The following is a 12,469-nucleotide window of genomic DNA, read 5'->3' on the forward strand; positions in this document are numbered from 1 at the left end:
TTTTAATTTGTAGTATATAACCAAACACTTTTTTAAAGTTCTGCGTAAACTTGTTTAACAAAAAGTCTCATAAAAAGTTTAGTTAAACTTATACGAAAGTATACAAATAAACAAACTTAAATAATTAAGATAATGTTAAGTTGTTTCGTAAAAAGAAAATGTGACGAAATTCTGACATACAATAAAATTACTATAAGTTACTGTATTTATATTTTATTCAAAAATAATCCTATTCGTATTAATTACACAAAATTATACTTTTTCTAAATACAAAATGTTGTTAGTTACATGTGTAGAAAGAAAAATTATTATTTTATCTAGTTTTAACAAGTTTATTTAATAACTAAATCATTTCAAATACAATATTTAAAGAAAAGTTAACTTCATTCTCAATTTCGTCAGCCTCTTTCTCTAAAGCATCACAGATTTCAATTTTCTGTTCTATGGTTTGATTAACCTGATTACAATTATCTTCAATTAATACTTTATTCCTAGACAACTCTCTCTTTTTTTTTAAATTCTCCATAGCAATTCTGTACTGCTCATTAACGAGATCCATTTTGCTATAACTTTAACAAAAGTGAGTTTTACTAAATATAGTTGCTCTCAATTTAAAAAACTGATGAACAAAATTCAATTGTGTTGACGAAAATGGCTTTAACTTAATTAGTTGTAATTCTGATTAGTTCTTCATAATGTAAGTTGCAATTAAAGTTAATTGATATGAAATTTTTTCACCTGTTTTGACTTGAAAATACATTCAAAGTAAAGTTTTGTTACCTACATAGAACTTTCCTTAATTTTTTATACATTTTAATTTAAAATGAAAGAAAGTTTAAGCTGTTGAAAATTATTTGATCAAGTTTAATTTTAAATACTAAATTAGTGTATATCGCGATTATTTTTAATTTTGTTCACAAGTGTTAAGGAAAAAACAAAAATTTAAAATTCTTTAAAATAAGGATTAATTTTGATGAAAAGTACACAGAGTTGTTTTTATTCCAACTTTAGAATATCGCTTAAAACAAATAGTTCAGTACAAAAAGGTTGATAAAAGATGCAACTCGTTTTTTTAATCTTTTCCAAAGATATATGTTTATAAGATATACTTAATTATATCACTAGTTTCTGACCTTAGAAAAAGAAACCAATAAACCTTATAAAAGTGTTTTCAATTTTTTTTTTGCAGTTACGTTAATATGAAAGCAGTGTTATCAAAAAAAAAAAAAGAATTTTATTTTTTGAGTAAATATGCTCAAAATAAGTTTGTTTAAAATTAAGACTTAAAACAGTTTAGCTGTTTTAGCTGTTTTATTAAGACTTAAAACAAACTATTTTCAAATATTTCTAATGCCAGCTAAGTGCATATCAATCAGCTGAATACAATTTTTTTTGTGTGTAAAACCTTTAGATTATTTTAAAGGCAAAAACCTTGAGGTTAAACAATAAAAAAAATTTTTTTAATTTTAAAGTGCGAATACAAAATCACTAAAAACAACATTAAAGATAAATTTGTAGAAATGTTATCACATAAAAATCTTCTAAATTGACAGTATGTGCTTTTCTTTTTAAGTAGTTAAACACTTATGTATCTATTAAAGTTTCGGTGCTAAATTATGATAGTACAACAAAATTAAACAGATTAAAAAAACGCAAAACTTAAGACAAAAATATTACAAGTGTTGTTTATTTGATGCGTTTAAAACTTAATTTTACTATTAACATTTATGGTAAGTTAACTTTTTAAGTTAAATTATAAAATACGAAAAATATAAAGTTAAGAGCTCATTATAGTTTTCTAAATTGTTTAAAAATTATTAAATTTTAGTCGTTTGTTTGTGCTTAACAACTATTATAGTTAACATTTGATACCTCTAATCTAACTACTTGTAACAATATTTCAAAACAACTGCTCTAAATTTACATCTATCTTTAAACTGCTTAATCCAGGACAAGACGTTAAAAGGTATATAAGTGTTGTCCGACTCGATAACCGAAAGATATTTTCGTGCACCAGGTCCTGGGACCAGATATTTTGAATGCTTTTGTTTTTGTCGCTCAATAAAGAATATAATCAACAACAGTTTTAAGGTAAAATTTTTTCAACTAGGTTAACTATGTTTAACAAAATACAAAATATTTTTTTGAAATCCCCTTTTCTCATTGGCATAATTTTTTTGAAACATAATTTTTTCTAACTTAAATTTTTTAGAACTAACTAGTCTCAAATAACTAAAGTTTTAGCAAAAAATCATAGCTAAACAAAAAAAAATATTTTGATGAATTAGAGACAATTGAATTTGTAAACACAGTTGAAGATAAAAGGAGGAGAAAAATAAAAGTCTTTGTACAGCAGCTAAACAAAAACAAGTCTGTTCTTTATGTATACACCTATAAAGGTAATAAGTATCGAATTTAAGTTTATTAATTTATAAATAAGGGCTAGTAAACTTAAAGGTCAGTCTGATTTGCTAATTCAGTCAAAAAATTTTTTTTTTTGCTGTTTTTAATTTTAGTTAGCATAACACTTAATTTTTTACTTAATTTTCAGTATGTTTGGGTAAGGTTGGATAACGGTAAGAGTATGAAAAAAAAAAACTTAAAAAAAATTCTGACTTAACAAGGAAACAAACAAGACTGACCTCTAGGTATGCTTTCCCTGTATAAAAATTTTTATTATGCTGCATTGAAAGTTTCTAACTGTTTTTTATTTTTTTAAAAACAACCACTTGCTGTAGTAAAGAGTCTGTAGTTTTAATTTGGCAGGTTGTGGCACTATCTACAAAAGTTTTAGAAAAAAAAAAATTTTTGAAAAATTTTGAAAAGTTTTTGAAAAATATTTTTTGTGAGTTATTAAAAATAAGGGATTTGTTTTATGGTTTGATAAAACTTACTATGTAATAAAAAAATCTAATGAATAATATGTTGGCTGTAACCACTTGTCCCTTTTATATTATTATGGAACTTTATATTGAATTTTCCGTGGTTGTTCTTCTAAAAAGACCATCAAGAAAAATGTGAACATATATGATTGTAAAAATTGAAATCTAAGGGGAAAGACGGTGTGGGGCTCATGGGAGTTGATTTCTAAAGTCAATATTTGCAGAAATAAGTATAAAACAGAATGTTCACAAATCTTTTCATTTAAAAACGATTCTGTTTTCAGTTAATTTGAATAATAAAACTTAAAGTAAAACACTAATTCCCTAGGATAATGTCGCACCAATATCAAACTGAAAAAGTATTATACTAAAAGTCTTTTTTAACCATACTATTTGGCTAAAAGTTGTGTTTTAAAAGTATATAAATAAAATTCAACTTATTTATCCTAAATTAATCATACTTAAGTATCTAATTACTTTTATTTGACAATATGATTATATCAATACACTATTTTATATTCTAAAGAAAGTTTTCAACTCTATAGCAAAAAAAGTACGATACTAGAGCTATTGAAAGATGTGATAAATGCCTCTTTACTGTGATCTAAAATATAAAACCTAAATAAAAATAAAGTTTTAAGTTAGCTAAAGTTTGGTTTTTATTGTAAAAAAAACTTTTTTTAAATACTACTGAAGAAATAAATACTATTTGTGTGCTCTGTCCAGAACCAAAACATACATTTAAAAATTAAACTAAAGCATTATAATTTCTTTTGTTAACCATTGTTAATAGAGAAAAAACAAAATGCATAAACTAAACTTTTTGTAAATGCATTTAAAGTATTTATCCTATTTGGAATTTTTAACACTATATAGGTTAACTAAGGAATAATATTAGTTTTGTTTTACTATCTTTAGAGAATAGAAGTAATAAACATTTGTTTATTGCAATATGTACTAAAGCTATGAATGATTAACTATAGTTTTTATTTTGTATATTTAAATAAAGATGCTTGCACCAAGGTATAAAAACTTTAAACTTTAATATATTGTATTACTAATTTTATAATTTGAACTCTCAGTTAATGCTGTCATGCTTTTGTTTAAAGATCAGAATATTTTTGTGTAGTAGTTATGTTTTGAAACATATAATGTAAAATAGCTTTCAAAACATTTTGTGTGAAACATCAAACTATTTCAATTAAATGTTATCAAAAATAAATTGTAGTAAATTAACAGCTTTAAAAAACAGTTCACTGATGGAAATGTGTCAGTGTTTACACTGTAGTATTTGTGAAGAAAATTTTTTGTATATTTTCTTTATATTAAGTTTTGAAACTCCTGTATCGGAAGTAGAATATGAAGCAGTCCTAATTTAAAATGTTTTTCTTTTTTTTACGAAACAGCTGATAGTTTAATTGGAAAAAGTTTGAATAGTTTTCCGTGACGTCACAAATTTGTTGGAAAAAAAGAAGCGTGACGTATGTTTTAGATTAGCCGGCAGTGTCAAGGGAGAGATGCCGGTGGTAGAAAAATGTTTTTCATAGAGGATAGCAAAAAAAAAACAAGTTATTCTGTCCACCGTTCTTTTTATTATGACGTCACTATAAAAACGATAACGCCATCTCAAACTGATAAAAAAAATTCATTGTCAAAAGAAAATAGTAGTGGAAAAAAAAGGAGCTCAACTACAGCTGACCCTGGGGTTAAATTAGCAATATATTTTTGTTTTCTAGTTTGTTTTATTAATAATTTTTTTTAACTTAACTAAAAATATTAATTTATGTATTGATATGTAAATTTTTTTTAATGATATTGCTATACTTATACTAATTAAAAAAGTAGCATGTTTTTTTTTAATCGACGGGTATTCTTTCAAAATTAACGCGGAGGTTTAAAATAAAACATCGTTTAAAAATTTATTTAGTTTTAGATCAAGAAACTTCATTTCAAATATTATTTTTAATTAAACTTGAATTTTAACTTCCATGTAATTAAAATACATTTAACTCTTCTTTAAAATTTTTCATTTTCTTATCATAAATAAATTTTAAGCCAAAAGTATAAATTAGTATAGCTTTTACGCGTTAGGTCATAAGAATTATTCTTTCTAGAAAGCTGAAATTATCTTAATGATCTATGTAACTTTTTTTAAAACAACATAGTATTTGAACTATAAAAAATTAAAATACTTGCATCAATTATTGTTGTACTGATTTCAACCTTGAGTCATAAATATTAGCTGTTTGTAAGTAAAATAATTACATATTAAAAAACTTACTTATATATATCTATATAAATTTGTAATTAAAATTTTTCTTAAGTTTCAATTCAAATTTACATTTATTAATGTTTAAAGTAACAACATATTATAATTAGGTATAATGATTATGTTGATTTAATTTTATTCATATTTAAATTAGCTACAGATTGAATATATAATAAATAAAGTTAGCATTAGTTTATTTCAAAATACACATAAGTACAAAAACACCAGTTTATTCACTCTAAACGCTAAAACTTTTTTATATTTTGTATACTAAACAATAATTTCAACAAAAATAAAACTATTTGGAAACTGAAATCTTAAATCAAATTTATTTTATCAAAAAACAAATTAGCAATTTTTTTTTATGAAACTCTTAAGAAAGTTTTCATAGAAAAATTTTAGACATGTGATAATAACTATAAAACAAAGAGAAAAATAAAATTATAAACATCTTTTTCAATAAATTCCTTTATTTATGTATGGAATTAAATTTTCCCATACAAAATAACATAAAACTTTATTTAACAACATTTTTTGTTAACTAATACATAGGTGTAATAGACCAAAAAACAAATTAAAACTTTTTGTGTATATAAGTGTATACATTCAAAGTGTCTTGTTTGTCCGTGCAGAAAAAATTAATTTTTAATTTTCCAAACTGTCTTAAGATTTATTATATATGGCTAATTTAACATCTAAAAAGCATAGAGATAATAACAAACACATGAAATTTTTTTGAAATATTTTCGAATGACTTAATATATTTTAGGCTAACTTAGACCAGTTAAAAAAGAAAAAACACTCATAATAACTCAGACCAGTTTAATTTTTTTTAATAAAATCCATTGATTTTAATACAATTTTATTGATTATTAAGAGTTAAAATGAAAAGAAGTAAAATGAAACAACATGAAGTCAACTCAACTGAGTTATCAACCATAGTTATCCTGAGTGTGTGACAACCCAACATCAAACTAGGATGGGGCATCTTAAAATTTGACAAAAAAAGAAAATGTCAAAAGCTGAATAAGTATAACACTTATCAAGCCTGAATACCAAAAATTAATATAATTTTTATAATAAGATAAGTCAGATATGAAATAATAATATAAATTTATCAACTTTGAATGCCAAATACTATCGTTATTATAATAAGATAAGTTAGACGTGAAATAATAATACAAGTTTATCAACCCTGAATGCCAAATACTATCGTTATTATAATAAGATAAGTTAGACGTGAAATAATAATACAAGTTTATCAACCCTGAATGCCAAATACTATCGTTATTATAATAAGATAAGTTAGACGTGAAATGATAAAACAATTTATCAATCCTGAATGCCAAAAACTATCGTTATTATAATAAGATAAATTAGACATGAAATAATAATACAAATTTTACAAATCTGAGTTATAAAAGCATCTGGGGGGTTAATGAAAATATCAAAACTACATTAAGTTTAAAAAAAAAGACATTCTCAGTCAGATTGCATTTTAAAGAAAATTTTTAACTAGCATGAGTGAATGGTTCATAATTAAACCTGATATTAACAGAGTTGTCATTTTTAAAGTTAAAATATTTGTTTAAGTAGAAATAAAAATTTAGAATCCTACTTATTATCTGATAAGCAAATAACAAGCATGAGCAGGGTTGCTAGTTTTTGAGTCAAAAGCTAGTTTTTCGAACTTAAATGGTTTTAAAGTGTCCGGTCCGGAGTCAATCTAAATTTTAACCAATTAATTGAATGTTGAATATATATTTCTTCGATATAGTATATAAATTTATAAACAAAGTTTTAAAATAAACTACTTATAAATAAAAAAATCTCATTCAATATTTAGAAAAACATAGAAACTTTCAAAAATTTTTGAAACTATGCTGAGATTTTCATCAAAATTTTGTCTGATTTAGTATTATTGCAGTCTCCGACTTCAACCAGCTTTATCTCAAAAATATTTTGAGCTTTAAAAATCTGCAAAAAGCAACTCATAGCTTAGTTACAACTTAATGAAATAAGACTAAATTGTGAAAAAGATGATTGACCCCCCTATGCCCTTAACATAATAAATTCAGTGATACTTTTTAAAATAAATATTATATCTAATCTATTACTAGTGTAAAAATTTAATACATATTACTAAACACGATTGTTCAATTAAATTAAGCACTAAGTAAAAAACATTATAACCAGAAGATTTATAATAAAAGACGTGCATTGTTGTGTTTTATTTAAATTTAAAATGAAACGCTTACAGGAGTATTAAAATAAGTAAAAAATGCTTATTATAGTATTTTGACTAATACATACTTAATACTAATACATAATTATAAACTCTAAATAAATACAGTGATTGTTTATGTCGTATCAGATTTAAAAGTTTACACTTAAATTAAAAAAACCCTTATTATTTTATTCTTGTAAAGAAAAAAGAATTGTATTTAAAATTTGTACTCCCACAAACTTGATACTTATATCTTAAAGTTAAGTTTTAGTGTTGAGAATATCTCTAATAACTTAAAACAAACAGTAAAATATATGAATAAACTGCTCAGAGTTTTAATCTAAAAAGTATTTGGTATAAAGCCTTTAAATTAGAAGTTAAAACAGTTCAACCAACTAAGCTCTGAAAAACATAGCTGATTTAAACAAATTCAAACAAACAGCTAAGTTGTTAAACTAAACTGTAATGTTTAAGCTGTATTTTTCTTTAATGAACTTTCATAATCATGACGTATATAATCTACTCAAAACTAAATAATGAATATTTTTAATTTTTTTTAGAGATTCAACAAAAGGTTTTAAGCATCTATTTTTACAAATACTTGTCTTTAATAACTAAATCTTTATTTAGAAATAAATTCAATCTCAATTTGATCTTAAAAAGATTTCTCAATTTTTTTTAATCAAAAATTTTCAAGCATTTGAACTGAGAAAAACTGATATTCTCAAATTTTAAAGTAAAAAAACTTATTTAGCCTGACGTTTTTCAACTTTTTTCAAAAAAAATGATTTAGCCTGACTTGGCCTGATTTAGCCTGACGCGCACGAACTTACAAACCTGGGTCATGAAACCATATGGAGATTTGACAAGTATGTCAAAACTACCTTAAGTTAAAAAAAAAAAAGACAATCTCAGTCAGATTGCATTTAAAAGGTTTTTATCTAGCATGAGTGAATGGTAACCCCGGCTCATAGTTAAACCTGATATTAACAGAGTTGCCATTTTTATAGTTAAAATAATTAATCTGAGTAAAAAAAAATCTAGTCAGAGTTACTTCAAACTGACCTGAGTTCATCCTGACTTTTTGGATAAATAAAAATAGTAGAAGACAAGTTCAAAAATTGGAAAGTACACAGTTAGTAAAAGACAAATCTTTTTTTTTTTTTTGTTAAAACAAAAGAACTAAATACTTGGAAAATATTAGATAACTTTAAAATTTTTTTTTTCAAAATCAAAAAGCAAAAAGTTTAAATTTCTTAAAATTACTTCCAAAAACAGGCATAACTAGCCTGAGGTTTGATACCTTTAGAAGTAACCAATCCAGCAAGTACAATATAGGTCATGTATATAGTCAAGTTGATACAGAAATCTTAAAGACTAATTACTGGTGTTTTTGCAATTCATATGAATATTTTGGCTTTAAAAATTTCTAAATTATTTTTAGGGACATTTAAATTATAAAAATTAAATCGTTTTACTAAGTTTTTTGAACTACTTGATTAAAACTGCGCTTTAAAGCATAAAAGAAAATTAAAAAGTTTTACAAAGTTTTTAAACCTCACTATTGTTTTTCATCATTTTAATCATTAGATCAATGTTGAAGTTTATCTTATGCGCTCAAGTTACCTGGTTTATATGTGAAAATTACCACTGAAATACTAAAGCAAAAATTTTAATGTTAAATTAGACAAAAAAAAATTTAGTAATCAGAGTAACTTATTTAATTATTGCAGCTCTGTTATACTCTACAATTTCAAATCCACCCAAGACTTACTATTAAAAACACAATTTTTTTAAATTATGTTTTTTATATATTACATGAAACGACTGGTTTCCGAATGATTTACTTTAGTTTCAATGCGTTTATCGTTCCATCAAAACAACAATCAACTCACCAAAAATAATTACTCACTTGAAAAAATGATTTTTAATCATAAAGTCAATCTACAAAATTGTCTATAAAAGAAATTCACAATTTTTTATCTTCTTACTAAAAAGTAAAACTTAGTAGAATCTATAATGATTCTTTAATAACTTCTTTTTGGCTTTTAGTTGTAGCGTAGACCTAACAAGTTTTTTTTAATTGAGGAGGATTTAGGATTTACTCAATCATCCTATTTTGAAGTAATTTTTAAAAATATACATTACTGGTTCACTAACATTTCCCACCCGATCAATTCCCACTAAATCAATTCCCCCCTGAGTCATTTCCCACCCGATTAAATCCCACCTGATTAATTACAACCCAAGTAATTTGCCACTTTTGCAAGGCGTCATTTTCATACGGGGCTCATTTTTGCACTAACTTTTGAACAAGTTCCACCTTTTCGTGACGTCTATTCTGAACAAGTCGTCACTTTTACACAGATGACATTTTTGGACAGTTTAAAATTTATAAATATATAACTATACTTAAATTAAATTAAATTGAGCTTAATTTAAGATTCATAAACTTTAAAAAAATCAAATAAATCTTAAATTATAATTTGATTTATGTTGTACAAAAACTTTAATTTGTTTAGAATAAAATACTTCAAAATCAAGATCAAATTATTTTCAATTTAACTAAGCATGAAAAATTTTAATGCTCATCAAAATTCATTTTGAAGAAAATATTCAAAAATTATTTCAATTACCATAAAATCCTTTTTTTGTATAACGTTTTTACCTTTTTCATTATAAATCAATTTAAAGATGACTTAAACTTGGTTTAAAATCAAAAATACAACATAAAATACATAGGCGCATAAAAACACGCACGAATCAGGATTTTTGACAATGAAGTTAAAGTATATTCATTTAAATTTATTTGTGAAAATTTCATAAGTCTTTAATAAAATTTTCTAATTGAAACTTTGTTTTGGTAAAATAAAACAACATTTAGTTAGTTTCACTTATTATTAGCGAGTTTAACAGAATAGTAGTTTTGTTCTTTTTATCTTTTTTAATATTTTAGTATTTTCATTTTCTGCTTAAAAGTTTACTTAAACTTTTATGTTAATGTACTTTACTTAAACTTTTAGTGAATTTTAGTAATTTAACATAAAAATAAAGTGTTCTTTTTAAAATAATACGTATTTTAGTTTATAACTGTTTGCCCCGCGTCGTGTATGAGTGCAGTTTTTAAGCAACAAATAAAACAAACTACTCATTGTTTGATAATTTTTACGAAGATTTGTGTGTAGATACTGTTAAACATTTTTATTATAATTTCTTTATGTCTTACAAGCCCAATCTACCGTACAACTTAGAAGTTATTTTTTGTAGAATGTTTGTACTGATTCTTGTTCTACTTTTCAACTTTATTCTTTTACATGAAGCTTGATGTAACTTTTAATTTATTCATGCTTAAACATATTAAAAAAAATTAAAAATGATAGGCTAATTTTAGTTAAGCATATTTATATTCTAGTTTTCAAGCTATTTTAGCAAGTAGTAATCTAAAAATTGAAATTCAAACTAAGTTTAAAATATGGTATAAACTTTGTAGGTTAAACTCTGAATGAAATTAAAAAAATTGTATTACTTTTATTGTCAGCAATTAACTTAAAAATTTATCAGACTCTCTTTTGAAAAAGTAGCTGCTTTAACAGCGAACAATTAATTGTGGGTATTTGGATCTGGTAAAATAAAAGCAATATATATCAAAATAAATGTAGAAAAATTGGTCCAAAAACACAAAACTTAAATTAAACAGTTAGTTTTCTAAATGGTCCGTATTTGTATAACAATATATTTTAATTTATATTTTATTTTACTACAAATAGTTTTCAATAAACTTTTAGTTATATTTAGTTTTATTTTATGTGAAATTTATTTTTATTTTATGTGAAATTTATTTTTATTTATATTCAACTTTAGTTTTACATTGGTACGTAATTAATGTTTAAACAGGTTTACATTAAATACGCTTTAGTTTAACTTTTTTTTACATATGCATATAGATAAAATTCCTCAAGTTAGTTTTACCAAATTTTTGAAAAAGTTGGCTGTGCAGAAGTGACGACTGGCGCAAAATATGACGACTGGTGCAAAATATGGCGCCAGTAAAAAATTGATGCCATGCAAACCGAACGCTTTGTGCAAAGTGCAGTCATAAAATAATTATAAGTCGTGGAAAAGTGACACCTACGCAAAAATAACTCTCCGTGCAAAAGTGATCGAATGGGAAATAATTCGGGTTGGAATTGATCCGGGTCGGAAAAGGTTCGGATTAGGTGGAAATTGAAACTGAGCGGCTCCCATATTTAACACATAAATAAAATAAATGTAAAAAACCTTTGGTTAAAGTTTTATACAACTCAGAAAATAATGTAAAATTAGTAGTGAACTGTAATTTTCAGGACAAAACAACTTATACTATATTTAAAACTTTTTACAAACACATTTAAGTTATCAATTAAGTCTACACTTAATTTGTTTTCAGCCAATAAAATATTACTATTTTATTGAACATAAACAAATAAATAGAAGTACTAGTAGATACTAGATTTCAATAAAATGAAAAACAAGATGTTGAAGTTACACGTTCCTTAAACTTTAAAAATCTTATATATAAAACTCTTAACTAAATTTGATCTAAAGTTGTTTCAAATTTATTCAAAGCTATAAATATTTTTGACGACTTCATTTATCAAATTAGATATTATAGTAACTGAAAATTTACACGTGTTTTCTACATAAGGAATAAACTATAGGTATAAAATGATCTCATATAACGACAGTAACTAGTTTTTTTAACATCATTATTTGTTATATTTTTACAAATTATAACAGTAATCTAATCGCTAAAATCATTTATTTTGAAAACTTTACATAAGTAACACTTACTTACATTTCAGTTTCAAGACAAGCGAATATTTTCACATCTTTTACATCAATAATTAACAAATATGACGTTCGACCGCTATATTAAGGTCTCTCAATAACTTACAAAGTTGTTCGTTAGTAAAAAATATTGTAAAAATTAAAAACAAACATTAATGAGCTCTTAAAATTTTTAAGGTTCTTGCTATTATAATACAGATTTTTTTGCCTGATTTTTTTTGCGGTTTTAAATAATCTTTAAAACTGAAACCTAGTTTTGGACAA

Source organism: Thalia democratica, chromosome 4, assembly GCF_965202585.1.
Source record: "Thalia democratica chromosome 4, ktThaDemo2.hap1.1, whole genome shotgun sequence".
In the NCBI taxonomy this organism is placed as follows: domain Eukaryota; kingdom Metazoa; phylum Chordata; class Thaliacea; order Salpida; family Salpidae; genus Thalia; species Thalia democratica.